This window comes from Stomoxys calcitrans, chromosome 5 (genome assembly GCF_963082655.1).
Source record: "Stomoxys calcitrans chromosome 5, idStoCalc2.1, whole genome shotgun sequence".
NCBI lineage: Eukaryota > Metazoa > Arthropoda > Insecta > Diptera > Muscidae > Stomoxys > Stomoxys calcitrans.
Window position 1 is genome coordinate 81,399,199 of NC_081556.1, and position 16,814 is coordinate 81,416,012.

At 37.5% G+C, this 16,814-nt stretch overlaps 1 protein-coding gene across 3 annotated transcripts in view; it reads left to right on the forward strand.

Annotated features, from left to right (window-relative positions):
- Positions 1-4,344: 4,344 nt before the first annotated feature.
- The window catches only part of LOC106083726 (uncharacterized), a 66,185-nt gene continuing 53,715 nt past the window's right edge, over positions 4,345-16,814 (forward strand). For 2 of the 3 annotated variants that reach the window (XM_059369327.1, XM_013246945.2), the window contains exon 1: positions 4,345-4,565. The gene's annotated coding sequence lies outside the window, so the exon portion shown is untranslated. The remainder of the gene's footprint in view (positions 4,566-16,814) is intronic. The other variant, XM_013246944.2, reaches the window with a different exon arrangement.

A 16,814-nucleotide genomic window follows, 5' to 3' on the forward strand; every position in this document is an offset into this window, starting at 1 on the left:
TATTTTTACTATGCAAACTTTGGAAAAAAAAAAAACAATAAAAACTAAAAGGGTAGCAATTCGTAGCACTTATCACGAACATAGTGAGTTAGTTCACGGCTAGAACTACTTATATTTAAAATATCTTAGAGGGTCTTTTGCGGATTCCATTTTTTTTTAATTGTTCAATTTGTGGGCAAATTTGATCAATTTTGGACCAATTTTTAAAAAATAAAAAAAAGATTCTTAAAATAAATGTAGAGTAAACTAATTTAAATTGAACACCTAAAGCTCAAGGCTCCATAATAAAAAATTAATTCTTTGACATAAACTGTTTTTCTTTTATACCCACTACCATAGGATAGGGGGTATATTCATTTAGTCATACCATTTGCAACACATCGAAATATCTATTTTCGACCCTACAAAGTATATATATTTCGGATTGTCGTATAATTTTAAGACGATTTGACGATGTCCGTGTGTGTATGTCCAAACATGGTTCAGATCAGGCTTTATTTAGATATAGCTGCCATATAGACCCATCTGCCGATTAAGGGTGTGGAACGCATAAAAGCTTTATTTATTATCCGATTTCGCTGAAATTTGAAACTGTGAGTTGTTTTAAGCCTCCCGTCGCCCGACCTGAATTTGGTTCAAATCGGACTATATTTAGATATAACTGCCATATAGAGCGATCTGACGGTTAAGGGTCTGAGCCCATAAAATCTGCATTTGTTACCTGATTTCCCTAAAATTTAAAACAGTGAGTTATTTTATGTCTACCGACATCCGGCCTGAATATGGTGCAGATCGGACTATATGTAGATATAGGTGTCATATAGGCTAATATGCCGATTAAGGGTCTGACGTTCATAAAAGCTTTAATTATTACCCGATTTCAATGAAATGTGAATCAGTGAGTTGTTTTAAGCCTCCCGCCATCTGACCCGGATATCGTAAAGATCGGACGATATTTAGATATGGCTGTCATATAGACTGATATGTCGATTAAAGGTCTGAAGCCCATAAAAGATTTATTTATTACCAGATTTCGTTGAAATTTTAAATAATGAGTTATTTTAAGTCTCCCGACATCCGACCCAAATATGATTCAGATATGACTGTACAAATATAGCTGTCATATTTGGATATAACTATGGATATAGTAGTGGAGTTATAATAAAATAAGATGATTATTATATGCTTGGTTTTGGGTATCCAAAGTTCGGCACGGCCGTTTTTATTGCTTAGTTTTGTTTATGAAATTTAACGTCTTGTTTACTTTTCAAAGAAAATTTGAAAAATATTCATTCTGGAGCTGGCTTTGAGATCGAAGTTATCTATAAATATTGCTGTATTCTCTGTATCGGAAATTTAAGATATTAATTAAGCACAATTTTTGGGACAAAATACCCCACTGTGCAATGTGGTCAATTTGTCAACACCGTGCTTAGTTGTTTCTATGGGTGATTTTTGATTCAGTTTATTTAGTGTTTTAGAGCTCCTATCTTCTATCGTTGTCATACAGATGGCTCATATTGCTCGTAGTCCACATATTTTAAGAAAGTTCTTTCTTTTAAACACTCGAAGTACTCATTTTTAAGTTGCTGACTATCTCTCATGTAGGCCACCGTAGCGCAGAGATTACCATGTCCGCTCAAGATGCTGAAGGCATGGGTTCGAATCCCGGCGAGACAATTATAAAATTTTCAACTGTGGTTATCCTCTCCTAATGTGAGGTAATTTGTGAGGTACTATTTTTTAGATTTTATCTAAAAAAATTTCTTCTGAAAAGTGGTGGTGCAATGCAGCAAGCCGTTCGGACTCGGCTATAAAAAGGAGGCCCCTTATCATTGAGCGTAAACTTGAATCGGACTGCACTCATTGATATGTGAGAAGTTTATCTATTTTCTTTATTTGCTCAAGTGTACAGGACTTTATGGGAGTTGATGCCAACCACTTGGTCTTATCTCCATTTACTGTCAGACCCACTTTCGTTGATTCTCTTTCGATACTTTCAAAGGCTGCGATTGCTTTTTCCGGAGACCGACCAATAATATCGATGTCGTCGAAAAAAATTTGAATAGGACTGTACTCATTGATATGAGAGAAGTATCCCCTTTTCCTAAGTGGAATGTCCATGGGAAAATATGCATGTATGGTGGATTTCGGTCGACTATAGACGTTAATCTTTCAAACAATAAGCTCGATAGTATTTTGTATGCCATGGGGGGAAGAGGCTTATTCCTCTGTAGTTGGCACCTACTATCTTCTTCCCTTTCTTGTGTACGGGATATAGTATGATGAGGGTATGCGTTCTTCTAGCCAGATTGAGCAGACGAACTGATGCATATGCCTCATTAGCGTGTTGCCTCCGATCACATTTTATATCATTATCAGTTACTGGTTATGTGGTATACTCATTGGCACTATCATCGGAAACCAGCAGCTGGGAAAAAATTTTTTTCCATATCCTCAGTATCTGTATATGTTGCCAGATTTCTTTCTTTGTCTCTGCAGGAAGATGTGCTTGTACCAAAGCCATCAGTATTATGTTTATTTCTTTGATATAATTTGCGGAATTCATTCTGGCTTCTGAACATCTCGATTCGCTCACACTTATGTGCTTCCATTTCATTCTTCTTTTCTTTCCTTTCCATCTTTCGTCTCGATACCCCTTCTTCTCCTCACGCATATCTACCGACTGTAAAGGTGGCCTGTAAGCCTCATCCTTGCCTTCAGTAGCTTTTCGACACTCTGGACGTACCATGGCACAGCGGTTCCACTTGAATGCAAAGGGTGACAAAAATAGTAAACATTGACATTTCCGCCTGAAATTTTATGTATGAGTTCGTGCCAGGAATAGAATTAAAAAAATACAAAATCTTGTTTATCCTCTCACTATAACTCGCGAAAATCAAACCAGATTTAGATATAGCTTCCATATATAGTTTTGTCTGATATGAACACAGTGCAGACATTAATCAGCCCATGCCACTATGGACATACACCTTAAACAAAAAGCGGTTTGTTGTGCGCTCTAAATACAAAAAAAAAACATGTAAAAGCGTGCTAAGTTCGGCCGGGCCGAATCTTATATACCCTCCACCATGGATCGCATTTGTCGAGTTCTTTTCCCGGCATCTCTTCCTAGGCAAAAAAAAAGGATAAAAGAAAAGATTTTCTCTGCTATTAGAGCGATATCAAAATATGGTCCGGTTCGGACCACAATTAAATTATATGTTGGAGACCAGTATAAGATGTCAGCCAATTTGAATAAGAATTGCGCCTTCTGGGGGCTCAAGAAGTAAATAGAGCGATCGATTTATATGGGAGCTGTATCAGGCTATAGACCGATTCACACCATAATAAACAGATATGTTGATGGTCATGAGAGGATCCGTCGTACAAAATGTCAGGCAATTCGGATTATAATTGCGACCTCTAGAGGCTCAAGAAGTCGAGATCCCAGGTCGGTTTATATGGCAGCTATATCAGGTTATTGACCTATTTAAACCATACATGGCACAGTTGTTGGAAGTCATAGCAAAACACGTCGTGCAAAATTTTAGTCGAATCGGTTAAACCGTGTTTTATTTGCATTCAAATTTATCTAAATATTAACTTCTTTATATGAATGATGTTTGTTTGTAAAAACATTAAAACAAAGTATATTTTCACATATAACAACTGTATGAAGAGATAAATTTAACTTTGAAACAGGATACCAGAGCGTATGAGCAACAATGCCACACACATTTAGGTTGCTTATACGTCACAATAAAACTGCTGGCAAATCTAACAAATCCCACACATACTCATCACATTTTAGATTTTTTATGCAAAAAACTATGAATATCAAGCGGAAATCACAAATCAAAATTAAAAAAGAAAACTCTGCAATAACATAATATATTCATTCATATGACGAATTCTATCAACATGTTGCTGAAACAATTCACCACAAGCCAACAGCTTTGCCTACTCATAATTCAGGTTTCGGGTTCGCCTTCGTTGTAATTGTATCTTTGTTTTTAACATAAACCTCATAGCACCCACATACACACGCAACGTTGTTGCATTGAGTTTTTATAGACAAACCTGTTGTGGATCAGATGGGCTGCGTATAAACGAGAGAGTGTGTGTGTGTGAAAAGTTTCACGTGTTGCGCTCAACATTTGTAACAATCAACACACAATCAACGTTGCTCTTGTCATTTTTAATGGCCGTTTTATTCAATGCGTGTGTTTGTATAAGTGTTGAATGGCACAACACGGGCAGCAGCAGCAACAACACCTTTGAATTTGATGATATAAAAGGGAAGACCACAAACAGGATATTCTTCATTCAAGTTTGTTTCATTCGTTCAAACGTTCAAAAGTGAGTGAGAGGAGCTGTCCACAGTTAATCAGTTAAAAATCCGCATATTTCCGTTACAGAAAAATATAAAAAAAAAACACACGCACAACAAAAAACAACCCGATATTAGAGAGCTCGGCATTGCAATCCGAAGAGCTACAGGTGTAACCAAGTAATTATCATACGGATTGCTTCAACTTCATTCTAGTGTTTCTAGTGACAAAGTGAGTGCCGTTACAATTTTAATTTTGAAAGAAAAAAATATAAGATGACAAGAAAAACAAATGGACACAAACTAAAGAGCAATTTTTGTGGTTGGTCTGTGTGTAATTATGGTGTAAAAAATTCTAGAAGCCTTTGAAAAAGGACCATGATAAAAATATGACAAGCAGTAATTTAAGGAACATTTATTCCAGCATAGCCAATGTGGGGCAGTGTTTTTTTTTTAATTTATGTATTTTTGACCCAGAGAAAATGGAAAACTAAATTTTTTAAGATCTGGATAATTTTATTAAGGCTAAAATTCATTAGAGTTTAGATAAATATATATTTTTTAACACGTTTCCTGCCTAACTTAAAAAATAGTCTTTTTTTTTGATTTCCTATTTGTGATAGAAACAGAGAACCCTACGCTCTGTAGTCGGACAATATCCGATTGTTTGAAATATTTTTTTAAGTGTAGAATAAAATTTTCATTCAGATTGTGGTTTATTCTCAAAAATAAAGTGGCAATTTAGAAAAGTGGTTTTGAACGTTTTGAAAATTGACACTTTTGTTGCCTAGAATTTTGCGTTACTATTTTGATAAGAATTTTAACAAAAAAAAAAAAAAGTAAATAACTAATAGTTGTTTTAAATATTTCTGAACAAGTCGTTTGGCTCCTGGGTTTACATTTTTGCGAGCATTTAAAACAAATTTAGACAAAAATCCCCATAAATGTAGATGAATGAAAAAAAAAATTGGGTAATTTCAATAACTAGTTAAAAATGTGGAGGTATTTCTTATTCTTAATATTGTGTTTTATGGGCCGGTATTATCATAAGACATTTGTGAATGCCAAAACTGGATCCCTTGTATGATTCATTTGAGTCATTGTACATTTGTTTGCAACGATAAGAAGATAAGCAAAATCCGAATTGCTGAAAGGTCAAGCTCTTACATAAAAATGCCCATAGAAATAGTATCGGGTATTGGGAAAACTCTGGAACTTTTGTGTTATTTCTAAAACCGAATACTGAACATTCCATTAAGAAACAGGAGCAAACTATTCAATAAGTGATGTCCGATTCAAGTTTTAAGCTCAGTGATAAGGTGCCTCCTTTATAAAAGTCCGGGCGGCGCGTCGCAGTGTGACAACTCTTTGGAGAAAAGTTTTAACATGGCAAGTACCTCACAAATGTTGCCAGCATTAGGAGGAGAAAACCACCGCTGAAATATGTTTTTCTGATATTCTCCCCAGGAATCGAACACAAGCGTTCAGCGTCATAGGCGGGAATGCTAACCTTTGTGCTATGGTGCTTTTGATGGATATGAATATAAATTTGATGAATACTTACTACCGGGGCGCCTTGTTAGCCGAGTTGGTAGCGTTCTTGGATTACCAGTGCAGGGGTCGTGGGTTCGATTCCCGCCATAAGCCTTGGTCTGTCCGTCCTGTGGTATCACAATGGACTTATAATTGTCTAATTGTCTGTAAAGGACTGCCACTCATACCTAACCTAACCTAAACTAAGTACTTTTAAGCTCAAGAATTCTTATTTCAGATTTTTAATGTTGGATATTAAGTACAGTACAATAAGGTAACAAGTAGTCCATTTATGAGCTCATGTAGCTTTATCTGAAGATTGTTCTATATGATATTAATATGAAAATATTTTTCGATTTAGAAAATATATGAGACACAATTTTATAAGGTTCAAATGTAGTATTAGCGCAGAAATATATACCTTTTTAAAGATCATCAAGTACAAACACTAGATAATTTCTTGTAAATTTCTGTTAATTTTCTTAACAACTCGCCTTTACGCGTTATCATGTATAGCATTTGTCAAGTTCTTTGCACTGTTTCTATTTATACATTTATAGGAAAAGGAGTATGGGAGGGCATAACAAGAAAACCCCATGAATTCTTTATGATTGTATAAGAAATGGTTTCTGTTAACACTCAAGATGTCAAATCGGGAGATTTATATACGAGCTACATCAGGTTATGGACCGATTAAGATTATACATTGTTTTTATATAAGAGATCATTGCTTAAGTTATTTTGTTACATTTCAGTCAAATCGGATCAGAATTGCGCCCTCTAGAGGCTCAAGAAGTAAAATCGGAAGATCGATTTATGTGGGAGAGATATCAGGTTACAGACCGATTCGAACTGTACTTACGATAACTGTTGTAGGTTATATGAGAAATCATTGTGCAAAATTATAACCGAATCGGATAAGAATTGCGCCCTCTAGAGGCTCAAGAAGTCTATTCGAGAGATAGGTTTAAATTGGAGTTATGTTATGTTGGAGTTAAAAGCAAAAATCATCGAAAATTCATCCAAATAGGATAAGAAATGTTCTCTCTAGAGGCTCAAGAATTAAAATCGGGGAAACGGTTTATAGGGGAGCTTTATCTAAACATGAACCAAATTGGCCCATTTGCAATCCCAATCAATCTACATGCATAAGAAGTGTTTACGCAGGAGTTTAGCTTAATTGCTTCAAAAGTTTGCGTGATTTCGATAGACGGACGGACGGATATAGGTAAATTGACTTAAAATGACATGATGATCATAGGGACGAATATTTCGAGGTGTTTAAAAAGGAATGACGAAAAAAGTATACATCCATTCTATAGTGGAGGGTATAAAAGATAAAACTGTGTTGTTGTAAAAAGTTCGGCCAGATCAAATCTGATGCAAATACATTTACCAACAACCTGCATCAATAAGAAATATCTGTACAAAATTTCAAGCGGATATCTTTACACGTTCGGCCGATATCGTAATTTCGATAGACGGACGCACAAGGCTATAAATACTTTATGGAGTGGCATATCAATATTTCGAGGTTTTACAAACGGACTGACTAGATTATGATGGTGGCTATAAAAATACAATTTGGCCCTATGAAAAAAAAAAAACAAATCAGTCCCAAAATAATGTGTTCACACACGTCAGACTGACATATGGACTTTTTATAGTTAATTGACTTGGACCATACTTGCTATGGTTTATGAAAGCCATAGTAGAACTATGAGTGCAAAATATCCAAATCGGGAGCTATATCAGCATATGCACCGATTTGAACCATACTTGGCAAGTATGGTGAAAGTCATAGAAGTCGTTGTACAAAATTTCAGCCAAATCGGATATAAATTGCTCCCCATGGGGGCTCAAAAATATAAACAGGAGATCGGTTCATATGGGACCATGCTTATATTTAGACCACAGTTAATGGAAGTCAAAACAAACCATTTTGTGCAAAATTTCAGATAAATCGGATAAGAATTGCGTCCTCTAGGTGTTCAAGAAATCAAGATCCGGGATCGGTTTATATGACAGCTATATCAAGAAATGGACCGATATTGCCCATAAAAACAATCCCAACCGATTTACACTAATAGGAAGTATTCATGCAAAATATCAAGCGCCGAGCTTTATTCGAAAGTTACCGTGCTTTCCACAGGCGAACGGACAGGGCTAAAACGGATAGGCTAAAATTGTCAACACTAAGTATTGCCAGGTGCAATCTGACATTTACATTGAAAAGTTTGACGTTTTCTAGCATAATCTTACTGAGAATGTTTTCACATACCATCATTTGTGTTGTTTGCAGTGACTTTGATAAAAAAATTATGTAAACTCTAAACATTTTTGTGCGACCATTTTGCACAACCTTCGACGTGTATTATCAAAAAAGTGCATCGGTGAACTTAAATCTTTGTATGGCGATTAAGCACCATCCTATAGCACCTTGAAAAACATATAACATAACATATATAATGAATTCAGCCGAGCCGACGCCCGTTCAAAGTCGATGTCCGTAAAGGTCATCCAAAAACGGCCGTTATAAGGGGAAGAAAATGAAAAAAAAACTAGTAAAAAATATATCGTGTGAGAACGGGTAAAGATATCTCTTTGAAGTTGAAGAATGGTTCGAGCTAAAGTGTTAACGAAATCGGCCAAAAATTTCAAGGCCGTAGGTTGTCCGGGCGCTTTTCGGCAGGCCCCCAAAGTTGGTTACCTCGGTATTTCGAAAAATAGTTCGGGCTGCCAAATCTTTATTTTTTTTACTGGATAGTGCTCAAAAATTCGGACACCTTAGTTCTAAACTTTTGAAATTTCAAAGTGATATCTTCACCCGTTCTCAAACTGCATATATTTTACTAGTTTTTTTTTTCGATTTTCTCCCACTGTGTGTTATACCAGAGAGCTTTGATGCCATACGTGAACTTATAATGCATGATCGTCATGTGACATACCTGAGATAAAGGCATCCTTGAACATTTCTTCTACCAGCAAATATTCGACATTGCATGAACACTTTGCCGTAAAAAAGGTTTCATCTAGTTCTATTCCGCACAATCTGACAATTGCTTAAAAAAAAGGCTCGTGTCGATTAGTAATACTAAATTTTGACAAAACACTATCGCGGTGTTTTAAAAAACATTTATAGGAACGCCATAGGCAGTGAATTGTGGATCTATGCGTATGAACCCAAAACAATAATCGACCATGTAGATCTTTGAAAGTTGTTCGTTTAAAAAACACTTCGAAGTAAATGATCGCCTGTTTGTTCTGCAATACTGGTCGCTTGAGCAACGGAGGACGTTTAATTCTGAGTGGTTCAAAAGAATTTGAGTCTTGGGAGAAATTCGAAAAACAAATGAGAGAAGGCGAATCGTTGTTCAACATGTTAATGTGAGCTCAGACACATTGGCACAAACCAGCGCCTTTTCAGCCGACCAAAATGTCCAATTGATGGGTCAACCGCTGTACAGTCCTGAGTTGGCACGCTCATTAGGATAAAAATGCGTGGTCAATGATTTTTGTCACCAGAAAATGCTGTTGAAGCGTTCAATATCTTCTCAAAAACAGCAGATCTCTGAAAGAGATAGCTAAACAATTCAAAATTCATCTGTTCTAGTTGCCGGGCATCAGAGATATCCCATAGAATTGAAGGGCAGATGAGTCTGGGAGGCTAGAATCTTCCTTACACAGAATCTTCCTTACACATTCCGGGGGAACTGGAATCTGTGGTTATACCTCTAGCGAGAAAGAGGGGAACATCTGCTGTGTGTGTGTCTCGTTCTGGCAAGCAGAAATAGTTTCATTTTAGGTCCTCATTTCGACCACTTAAACCTAACCCTGGAGTGGGAAAAATCGGACCATGTACAACTACCTAATGACATAAATTATTGAGACACTGAGAGAAAACAACTTTAATCGTATTTAGGTGAAATAAAGTGCCCAGTTGGAGGCCACCGTAGCGCAGAGATTAGCATGTCCGCCTATGACGTTGAACGCCTGGGTTCGAATCCCGGCGAGACCATCAGAAAAAATTTTCAGCGGTGGTTTCCCCTCCTAATGCTGGCAACATTTGTGAGGTACTATGCCATGTAAAATTTCTTTCCAAAGAGGTGTCGCATTGCAGCAAGCCAATCGGACTCTGTTATACAAAGGTGGCCCATTATCATTCAGCTTAATCAAGTTTTATCGGACTGCACTCATTGATATGTGAGAAGTTTGCCCCTGTTCCTTACTGGAATATTCATGAGCAACGTTTGCATTTACAAAGCGCCTAGTTAGCAAAGTTGATTTTGAGCTCGGCTCACCAGTACAAAACTGGAAAAATATTTACATTGAAAACATTTTTGTTCTAATTTTAAAGATTTAATCAAAAATTTAAAGAATATCAATTTTTCAACTGTTTCAGGTAACATTCCCTTAGGCGAAAAATATTTTCCTACATATTAAGGATTTTTTATTTTAAATGTTTGCGTCAAAACAAAAATCTAAAATGAAGGTCAATATATCTTTGAATGTTAAGAAATTTACATTGGGACAAGACAACAGTGAATCATAGTTAAAGACACAAAATAGGGTTATAAATAGGAGCGTCTATATATATATAATTTCCTAAGGGTAAGATGCTAATTTATAAAAGAAATTTTAAAAAATAATAATTGGACAGTGATCGATGAAGAAAAATAAGAATCAATCAGCGATCAATATTTGAAACGGATGGTTATATCCGTTAGTAACTAGGAAATTAAATTTAAAGATATCATCTTTCTTTTAAGGCTTTGGTTCTTTGGTTCGTCTCATGACTAAAATCCTACGAATAAGGAAAAATCTTAATTTTTTAGTCAACTTTTTTTCAGTGTACAAAACAACTGTAGTTTACATTGCTCGTTCTGACACACAGGAGGTTAACATTTTTATATTGGCTTGGGTAAATGGGTGCATGTGAATTTCTTAAAACGGGTTTGAATATCGGACGCCAAATGCCTAATGGCTGTGCCCATGGGAATCCCACATAATTCCCCTAAGCCTCTCCTCTGATGCAGGGGCAGAAGAAAAGACTCTCAAACTTAGAAGGTGGTTCTGTTTCGATCCGGCTGAACTGGCAAGCGTATCTCTGAGGAGTATTTTTAAGTAAATGTACAAGAAGGGGTGGTCCTGATTGGGGATATCAAAAATCTTCAATGAGGCCATTAATGGTTGGATGCGCAGGGTAAATGGTTGGCACACTAATTTCACAATTCGCCTAAATTTGGGTGTATGTTATAGGAATTTGCACCCTAACCACTTTTTCTCATTCTGTTTTTTGTCTCTAGGAATAATCTAGGGCCTCACAGCTCTTTACTTTTCACATACACTCTTACAAGGGCATCGGCAATTATGGGGGCTGAGTGAGCTAACCTTTATGTAGGCTTCTCATTTAACGCAAACCTTCCAAAACTAATGTAAATTCTAATAGTCAGTAAATGTAAAATAAATTTTAGAACATACAAAAATTAAAAAAGAATTTAGCAAAAAATACTTCATTGGAAACAAATCTCTGGCTCTAAACCAAATGTAAATGCAAATTTCCAAATTTTGCCCATGTACATTCCACTAAGGAAAAGAAGCAAACTTCTCACATATCAATGAGTGCAGTCCGATTTAAGTTTTAAGCTCAATGATAAGGGACCTCCTTTTTATAGTACCTCACAAATGTTGCCAGCATTAGGAGGGGAAAACCACCGCTGAAAATTTTTCTGATGGTCTCGCCAGGATTCGAACCCAGGCGTTCAACGTCATCACATCACATCACATGGGAGTATGTAAAACAATCATCACCCTGTTAAAGAGGCATTTCATCGATTCCCTCTTATTAATGGCCATGTTTCATAAATAAATAATTTCGATGAGAGAAGAAATAGCATACAACCCCTTTTTACCATGCACACATACAAGCACACATATGTAAATTTAAATTTGCTATTGTTCGTTTATTTCTTTTTTTCTACGAAACTGATTTTTGATTTATTGTTGCTTTTTATGTATTTTTAATATTAAAAAGGAAATTATAAAAATCTTGTAGAGAAAAGGATTTCCGATGTGCATTTAACTTCACATGCAAAATGGACAAAAGCACCCTAACCGTAGCTTTAAAAAACACCCATGAAGTATATAAACCGCTCAAACTATAATGGGCTATTAAAAGGTTTTGCTAGGGATTAAAACTAACTGCAAATATGAAACAAAGGACTATGGTTATTTTGAAAAGTCAACATCAGTTCTCAGTGAATTTCTGTGAAGTGGCTATTCCTGTAGAAGACAACCTACACAGCAAAAAGTTACTATCAAATGCCTGGCATACATTTTTAATATATTTACCTTAACTCTAAAATTTTTTGGGACCATCTCTTGAAATGTCTACAACTAGGCCTTAGCGGAAAAATAAAACAAAATAGTAGCTGATTCTAAAAGTCATTTCCATAGACATTTTCTGTCTGTCATGTGCAAATATAAAATGTGATGTATGTACATATGTCCTGACAAAGAAGCACAGTGTTCAATTTTTTACGTTAACATGTCTGAAAGCAAAATACATCTAACAAACAAACTCAACTTAGTATAAAAACATAACAAAATGCTTAGCATAGGTACCTAGCCCCAGAATACCAAACTTCAACTTTTATATATTGTAGAACAGAACATGTATCAGCATCTTAAGTTGAGAAAAAAATGGCAAAATGGCAGCTATACCCAAACGTCGGAGCGTTTGGCGCTTTCGAAAACTTTACCTATGTATGAGCAAAATACACTGAAATAAAGTAAAAGCGTGATAATTTCGGTCGGGCAGAATCTTATATAACTTCCACCATTGTCGAGTTCTTTCCTCGGTGCCTCGTTTAAGGCACACAAAGGATAATGGATAAGAATTGCTATGCTATTGGAGATATATCTTGTTATGCTTATAGTAGAAGTCATTGTGTAGAATTTCAGACAATTCGAATAAGAATTGCGCCCTTTAGAGACTCAAAAAGTAAAATAAAAAAATAGACCTATTTAGATCATATTTGAAGGTCATGAGAGAAGCCGTAGTACAGCCAAATTGGATAATAATTGCAAGGCTTAAGCAGTATAATCGGGAGATCGGTTTATATGGGAGCTATATCAGGTTATGAACTGATTTAGACTATACTTGACATAGTTGTTGCGAGACAAAACAAAATACTTAATGCAGAATTTCAGCGGATAATAATTGCGCCCCCTAGAGCCTCAAGAAGCCAAGATCATAGATCGGTTCATATGGCAGCTATACCAAAACAAAGAAAACCCTACCACACGAAGGCGAAAGATTTTCGTCCAATTAGTTTGTTATCCTTTATGCTGAAGACTCTTGAGAGGTTGATGGAAACATATCTTAGGGCAAAGATCCCTGGAGATCGTCTGTCGCGGCGACAGCATGCATATATTAAAGGCAAACCCACTGAAACAGCCCTTCACGACCTAGTCGGCTACATAGAGGGTTCTCTCGCTGTCATGAAATATAAAATGGTAGCATTTCTTGACATTGAAGGTGCTTTCAATAATGTAAAACCGACGTCAATCATGAAGGAGTTGGAGTTTCTAGGCATCAACTCTACGTAAGAAAAATTATTAATAACTTACTTACCAGAAACTGGATAAACCATATGCTAAGGAACAGGTGGATAAATTGTGTGTCCAATGGCATAAATATAAGGGAGAAAGTGGCACAGGGCACGCCACAGGGGGGCATTTTATTGCCACTCCTATGGGTGACCACCATAAATGACCTATTACGGATGCTGACCGAGGAGGAATTTGAACCCGTCTGCTACGCAGACGATGTTATAATACTTCTAAGAGGTAAGGATCCCAACGAGCTATGCAGAAGGGCCGAAAGGGTCTTGCATATGGCATATGACTGGGCTAGATCCAGAGGTCTCAATGTTAACCCAGAGAAGACTGAAATATGCCTGTTCACGAGGAAGGCGAAGGTGGGCCAATTAAACGCACCACGTTTCCTCAATAAGACGATTTCGATATTTGACAAGGTCAAATACCTAGGTGTGATCTTGGACAGGAAACTGAATTAGAAGTGTCACATTCAGGAGCGTACTGAGAAGGCTCACAGATGTTGGGCACTACGTAGACGGGCCGTTGACTCGAAATGGGGCCTGAATCCGAGAATAATCCACTGGCTCTGCAGGAGCATGATTAGACCAATACTTACGTATGCCTCAGTAGTTTGGTTGACTGTTATGGAGAAAAAGAGCAACATAAGGACCTTACAACAGGTTCAGAGAACATGTTGTCTTGGCATAGGCGGAGCGATGAGGACCACGCTCACTAGGGTACTGGCGACTATTCTAGATATCCGACCCATTGACATACAGAATAAGTGTGAGGCAGCCACTGCGGTTATGATATGAGACTTAAGGCGATGGGAGAATGGATTGAGGATGGGAGCAGCTCATACCATCGCGGTATAATCGAGGCAACGGTAGGAAACCTGGAAGGATGGGAAGTGGTTTCCGATCGGATACCTGAGATGATCCTTGAAGTCGAGTGCGAGGCGCTGCTGCCATCGGTACAGTCTTGGATTGACGGAACCCTAGTATTGCCATCTGGAAGATCATTTTACACGGATGGATCAAAGCTAGAGGACAGAGTGGTCCTGGGGGTCCACATTGAGAACCCAGGGACTGAGATCTATTTTAGACTGCTTGACCATAACACGGTCCTGCAGGCGGTGATTCGGGCGATCACGGAATGCGTGAAGTGGTGTGGTGCTAACGCGAGAACGTCGAGTGTGAACATCTTTACCGACAGTAAAATTGCCATAAGGGCAACAACAACCAGGACGGTAAGGCCACGAACAGTCTTGCAGTGTGAGGATGGCAAAATCCGCATCGTTTGGGTGCCGGGCCATAACGGAGTAAGGGGAAATGAAAGATTAGGCGTTGAAGGCCAGAGGACTGCCGTCAATAAACTCCGTTAACCCGAAGACTTTCGGGTCGACTCAGACCGAGTTAAGGGAGTTGGCGACAAATGAGCATGCAACATTGTGTTACAGCGAAACGGTCGGTAGGATGCCAAAAATCCTATGGGGGGATCCAGATCGTGAAAAGACGAGGCTATTACTAAAAGGAAGCAAGAAGGAGGTCAGTATAGCTATTGGTATCATAACGCGACATATAGGACTACGAGCTCACTTAATTAAAATCGGTGCGGATAGTGATAGCATGTGTAGGGCATGCAGGGAACATGATGAGACGCTGGGGCATTTCCTTTGTCATTGTCCGGCTTTCGCGTCCAACAGATACCGGTACTTAGGTGGAGACACAATATCAGACATGACCCAACTTATGGGAGTGGTATTGAAAAAAATAAGGATTACAAAATCCTTAATTGTTTTCAATACCACTTGGAATTCCTAACTTAATTTCTTTTTAGAGGTTACTTTGTAGTTTTTAGAGTGGAAAACAAGCCGATTACTGGCTTAGGTGTATGTCCATAGTGGAATGGGCGGATTAATATCTGCACCCTCTTTTCAACCTAACCTAAACCGTACTTGACACAGATGTAGGAACTCATAACAAAACACTATGTGCAAAATTTCAGACAAATCGGACAAAACTCGCGGCTTCCAGGGGCTTAAGAAGTCAAATCGGGAGATCGATTTATATGAGAGCTATATCTAAATATCACCCGATATGACCCTTTAGCAATCCTCAACGACCTACATCAATATTAAGTATCTGTACAAAATTTCATGCGGTTAGCTTTACGCGTTCGACCGCTATCGTGATTTCGACAGACGGACGGACGGGCATGACTAGTTCGATTCAGAATGTCGAGACGATCAAGAATTTATACACTTTATGGGGTCTTAGATGCATATTTTGAGGTGTTACAAACGGAATGACTAGATTAGTATACCCCCATCCTATGGTGGGCGGTATAAGAAGATGAAATTAAGAGCCGTCTTTTAAGTAAGAATCCGTCAGCGATCGAAATTGGATCGGACGGTGGTGTCAGTAGCGACATAAATTTAAAGATAACATCGTTATTTTGAAGATTCCTTTCATAACTTAGATCAAGGGAAATATCTTGTTTGTGTGTAAGGATCAATACAAAATTTTGATTTAAATTTTAAACAATTTTTATTTTAAAGGCTGTAGCTGATTATAACTATAAACTCACGGGCAGCAGGATACCGCTTAGTCGTTGTACAGTGGTGTCAGATAAAAAACGGGTAAGAAATGTGGCGTAAGAAAAGAAATAACCATAATTCTAAGCAATTGTGAATAGCTTTGCAAATTTCTTACCTTGTCCTTTTGGAAATCGACCAGTTTTTTACCTATAACGCTAGGATTGGATGAAAATTGCAAATTTTGCCAATGAACATTCCATTAAGGAACAGGGGCAAACTTCTCACATATCAATAAGTGCAGTCCGATTAAGTTTTAAGCTCAATGATAAGGGGCCTCCTTTTTATAGCCGAGTCCGAACGGTGTGCCACAGTGCGACACCTCTTTGGAGAGAAGTTTTACATGGCATAGTACCTCGAAAATGTCGCCAGCATTAGGAGGGGAAAACCACCGCTGAAAATTTTTTCTGATGGTCTCGCCAGAATTCGAACCCAGGCGTTCAGCGTCATAGGCGGACATGCTAACCTCTGCGCTACGGTGGATGAAAATATCTGACCCTAAAAAGTGTTGAAGTAGTAACTTCCTATTTGATGTTCCAACAGTCATCTATAAAATTTAGAAAAAGAACCATTTGCTGCCAATATACTGTCTTTATTTGATACAAGCGGTCAAGACCAGATGGGTATTGCAGGAGAATTTACTATGGTTAAAGCGAATCTTCCGATTTTTCGAAAAAGTTTGTTAGATATTGTTAGTGAAACGGCAAGGGTACGTTTAAATGGTAGAAAAATAACATCCAGCAACATGAA